The following is a 6,000-nucleotide window of genomic DNA, read 5'->3' on the forward strand; positions in this document are numbered from 1 at the left end:
CAAGCATGGATGGAAAGTGAAAGAGAAAAATATGCTCATTATATGCACAGAACGATGTAGGTTCAAAGAGCTTATCAGTTTTCTGGGTGAAGAAGAAAAAAACTTGAGGAGTGATATAGTCCAAGAAAATAAATGGAGAAAGAATTCAGAGGTAAAGAAGAGGGAGGAAATAATAAGTGGAACAAGAATTGTGCAAGGTTAAGAAAGGTTGACATTCACGTGTTTAAAATTCACATTTATTATGTCTTTTACCTTTTATTTTAGGTTTAGGAGAACACGTGCAGGTTTTCTTATCTAGGTAAATTGTGTGCCGTGTGGATTTGGTGTGTGAATTATTTCATCATCCAGGTAGTAAGTACCTGATAGGTAGGCTTTCAATCTTCTGTCTCCTTCCATCCTCCACACTCAAGGAGTCCCTAGGGTCTATTGTTCCCCACTTTGTGTCCATGTATTTTCATCATTTAGCTCCCACTTATATGTAAGAACATGTGGTATTTGGTTTCTATTCCCGCATTAGTTTGCTAAGGATAATGGCCTCCAGCTGCATCTGTGTCCTTGATGAAAAGGATATGTTTTTACTGTATGGCTGCATAGTATTTCGTGGTATATGTGTGCCACATTTTCTTTATCTAGTCTACACATTTAGGTTGATTCCATGTCTTTGTTATTCTGAATAGTGCTGATTTTTAATTCTTTTTTATTTTTTTAAATTATAGAGACAGGGTCTCACTATGTTGCACAGGCTGGTCTCAAACTCCTGGGATTATAGGTGTGAGCCACTGCTCCTGGCTTAAATTCACCTTTAAAATAAAGAGAGGCACCTCCTTCTTGGAGAAGGGAGTGAAGAAGGTAAAGTTTCACTCTACATAAGTTCAGACAGTTGGATGGGAAATCAAGGCAGTCTCAACGTGTCTGTTCATGTCTATACAAGCTTTTATACGCTTGCCTTTTTATATACAAAAAATTGGCTTTGGGAGGGAAATATGTACAAACTATTGGTTGATCAAATTAAAAAAGAATAGTCTGAGTCATCATATTTTTTAATGCTGTCTGTGAACTACATCTAAAACATTTTCCTGTCCCAGCATCTAAGACTTGGGGCCTGAATTAAGCAATTCACAAAATTATAAATTATCTTCTTTTCTTCTAAATTTTTACAGAATTGTTTTCCTTAACATAAAATACTAGGAAATGAAAATCCAACAGTTTCTCGGTTAGAAAACCTTTCTAGCACATTAAAATGCTATCAGCAGATAACTTTCTAGAGATAAATCTTAATATTTTCAAAGGGAGTAGAAATGCATTTGTTTTCATATCAAGAAGGATGTCCCTTCAGAGAGGACTATTGATTTCGAAAAGAATAATGGCTGATTAAAAATAACAGTAGGGGTGAGAAATGATACTGCTGTAATTTCTTAGTAAACATAAAAAATCAGATTAGTCAATTAAGTCCAAATACGTCGAATTCTTGCATGCCATCAGAAGAAACAACTTCTGCAATACATTCAGGACAAAGATTGCACCTTGATCATTTCCAAAGCTCCAGAACCTGGCACAATATCTAGCATAAGAGTAGAAGACAGAAAGTGTGGAAAAACATGTAAAAGTAAATAAATAATTGGCATTGAAGGTAAAACAGAGAAAATAAGTAATAATGAAAGAAAGAAAGAAAACATAGAAGGGTTGAATAAACCATGGTATATGACCTCCAAAGAGTAAGAATTCTTGTCTAATCAGGTGTAAAGTGTCCAGATATGATGGTTTCTGAAGGTAAGACCACATCTGGAAGTTATGTACCATTCTGGGTGCCAAAGAGGACCTCACAGAACAGTAAATAGTCTAGAAACCATGTCATGGGAGTTGGAACAATTATAGCTGTGGAATCAGAAGAAGAGAAGAGCAAATACTTATAGAATAATTGTATGGAAGATTAAACTAACTCTTGTTATTTCAAAGGGATGAACAGAATAGGGGTTTTGATTTCTTTTTTGGAAACTGTAACTATCAAGGGTTGAGTCAATTACCCTATTCAGTTTGTAGCACGTTTCCATCACTGATTTTTACCAGGTTTTATCCATTTAATTATTCCCTCTCTCCTCATAAGTGATCTACTCTTACTCTACCCCATAGGCAACCATGTTTCATATGAATATTTTTCTTTTTCTTTTTGAAAAGCATATATTAAGTTTTATTATATTATATATTATTGGTCTTAATTTTTTTCAAATGATTTTTTTCAAACAATTTTAATACCCACTTGCTATATTATGTATACATTTAATCCTTTGCTCTTAACTGCTGCATAATACTCTATGGTGGATATCTACCTTGCTTTAACTATCTGGTCCCTGAATGACGGGCAACAGGATTGCCTCAAACATCCACACTTCCTGCCCCCTCATACCACCACTACAAATAAACCAGGAAAACCATTTTTGCATGTGTCCCTTTTTGGACCTATGTGAGAATTTATTTAGATGTGTATTGATCGGGGTTCTTTAGAGAGAGAACCAATAGGATATATCGTAGATATGGAGAAAGAACTATAGATACCTGAGAAAGGACTTATTAGAGAAATTACCTCACACAATGATGGAGGCTGCGAAGTCTCACAACAGGCTTTGTGAGCTAGAGAACAACGAAAGTAACCTGGCTTAGTCTAAGACTGAAAGCCTCAGAACCAGTGAAGCTGATTATATATAATTCTCAGTCTGAGGCACAAGGCATGAGAACTCAGGAAGTTGCTGGTGCATCCTTAAGTCCAAAGGTTGGAGAACCAGAAGTTCTGGTGCTCAAAGAAAGGAGAAAAAGAGTGTTCCAGCTCCAAGACAGATAATGAGAGCAAATTCACTTTTCCTCTGCCTCTGTTCTAGCGAGGCCTTCAGCCAATTAAATGGTTCCTGATCTACTTTGGGTGAGGGTAGATCTTCCTCACTCAGTCTACTAATTCAAATGCCAGTCTCTTCCAGAAACACCATCACAGACATAAACAGAAATGATACTTTACTGGCGATGTGGATATTCCTTAGGCTGACATTTTACATTAACTCTCACAGGATATGTACGCAAAAAAAGAATTGCTTTGTCAAAAGTTATTCCCATGCCTCATTTGCCTAAGTGGTACAGGATTACTCAGCAGAATACCTGCCCCGTTCTCTAATCTTGCCAATAGTGGATGAAGCGTCCTCTCCTTCTGGCAATACTGATACTATCCAGCATTCTAATTTTTATCAGTCCAACAGTGGTAAAATGGCATCTTATTATAGTTTTAATTTGTATTTATGTGGTCACTATTGATTTTGGGTATCTCTTCTCATGCTTGCTGGTTTTTGTTTATCTGTAAACAGTCAATTTATAGCCTTTTATCTATTATAATCACGTTACTTGTAACTATAACATATGGGAATTTCTAGTCAAATTTGAACATCAAAAATAGTTTTTCCCATGCTAATTGGGCCTAGGGTGTCCTTTGTTGAGCCACAAATCTTTATTTAATTTTTTTTAAGTTTTATTTTAAGTTCAGGGCTTCATGTGCCGATTTGGTATATAGGTAAACTTCTGTTGTGTATGTTTTTTTTTTTTTTTTTTTTTTTGCAACGAAGTCTTGCTCTGTCTCCCAGGCTGGAGTGCAGTGATGGCATGATCTCGGCTCCCTGCAATCACTGCCTCCTGGGTTCAAGTGATTCTCCTGCCTCAGACTCCCCAGTAGGTAGGACTACAGACGCGTGCCGCCATACCCAGCTAATTTTTTCTATTTTAGTAGAGATGGGATTTCACTGTGTTGCCCAGGCTGGTCACCAACTCTTGAGCTCAGGTAATCCGCCCACCTTAGCCTCCCAAAGTTCTGGGATTACAGGCTATCATGAGTAGTGGTTTGTTGTTGTTGTTGTTGTTGTTGGGTTTTGGTACAGATTATTTCATCACACAGATATTAAGCCTGGTGCTCATTAGTTATTTTTTCTGATCCTCTCCCTCCTCCAAACCTCTACCTGTAGTAGGCCTCAGTGCGTGTTGCTCCCCTCTATGTGTCCATGTGTTCTCATCATTTAGCTCCCACTTATAAGTGAGAACATGCAGTATTTGGTTTTCTCTTCCTGCGTTAGTTTGCTAAGGATAATGGCCTTGAGCTCCATCCATGTTTCTGCAAAGCACATGACCTCATTTTTTTAATGGCTGCATAGTATTCCATGGTGTGTATGTACCACGTTTTGTGTATCCAGTCTACCACACATGGACATTTAGGTTGGTATCATAAGCTTATTTTTTATACAATTAATTTCATTGTAGTTTTTCTCTATGGGTTACTACTTAATAAAATTTTAAAAAGTCTTTCTCAGTCATTATATCCTGAAGGTAAACTGCTAAGTTTCCTTGATATATATATATATATAAAATATAATATATATTTAAAATGTATAGTAGACAACTTATTACTACTATTATATAGTAGTACATTATTATATATATATAATTTGCTCTAACATAGAGAAAAGTTTTCTAGGCATTAGAAATAATCTAATAAAATTTTTTAAAAAGAAGAAAAAAGACAATTTACCTTGGAGGACACTAAATGTCTCTACTTCTGAGATATCTGAGGTTGCTGTGCAGGGTCATTGACAAATAAGTTTGACTAGATTATATGGTTAGGTCTTAAAGAGAGAGGTTGTGAACACTTGCTGATGACTCTCTGTGATAGAAAAAAATGTGAAAATAGGCAAACTCTCCCTAATTATGGGAATAAAAACCTAATTATGATTTATCTATTCAAGAGAATATTCCATAGCAATAAGGATGAATGATGCACATGAAGACATAAACACATGAATACATCCCAGATGTAATCTGGAGTGGAAACATCAAATTGCCTACCATACATTATGGTATGAAATTATGTAAATTATCAACAATTATTAAATTATAAATTCTATTGTTTAAAACTACGTGTTGGAAAAAAGTGTTAGAAAGTTATCACAACTGATAGTGGAAGAGATAAACAAGGAATAGGGAAGATTTAGCTATATAATAATATTTTATTTAAAAGAGAACTTTGAATCAAAAAAGGCAAAATGTTAAAAATGGTTAAATCTGAGAGAGGAACCCATGTATGTGTCTCTTATACATTATGTTTTACACTTTTCTATAATTTAAAATATTCTAAAGTTTAAAAAATGACAAAGAAAGCAAATTGAAAAACATCTGAAGTTTATTGAAACAATATGTTTCAGAAGCTGATGGTTATTGAAATGCAACCGCATATGTTTACTAGACTCAGCTGTTTTACTAAATTCAGCTGCTCGACTCTTTGAAATGAATCTCTATGTCCAGACATCATAAAAGATTCAGCAGAGGGCAGATTGATGGTGTAGAAGATTATATATTCAGGCAGTCTAAAAATATTCTTTTGGAGCATTTATGTAATTTAGGTTTATTAACTATAAAGTTAAAAAAACTCAATTAATAGAAACAGTTCTTCAAAAATCTGCAGAAAGGCCTGTAAGACATCACAAGGAACATCTTAGGTTTCACATTAGGAAGAAATTAAACATGTAATTGGATGCTGTAAACCCATATAAGCTATCCAAAAAAATCCAATGTTTCTAGTTCTAGAAACCTACAGGCTACAAATGATAGATGGATAGTTTTGCCTCCCATCATTCCACAAATTCCTGGTCACCTCGTTTGCTGTCAAACACCCAAGTACTTCCAGAGTAAAAACCTCAACATTATTTATTCTTCAAAATTATCATCACCTCAACTCTACTCTCGAGATTATCTGCGCCTTGACTTGTCTGACACAATTTTCAACAAATTTCTCTCCTCCCAAACCGTTATACTACATATTTTGAACTCATGATTTCTAATCAGCAACAGATCTGAATTTCTTTAAACATTCACCTAATATCACTATTTTCCATGCAGTTCTTTGGAGAAGGGATTATTTCTTTTCTTAAATATCACATGCCTCAGGGTCTAAAAGAGAGTGCGTGTTCTCTTTCTTTC

Source organism: Macaca fascicularis, chromosome 2 (genome assembly GCF_037993035.2).
Source record: "Macaca fascicularis isolate 582-1 chromosome 2, T2T-MFA8v1.1".
Classification (NCBI taxonomy): domain Eukaryota; kingdom Metazoa; phylum Chordata; class Mammalia; order Primates; family Cercopithecidae; genus Macaca; species Macaca fascicularis.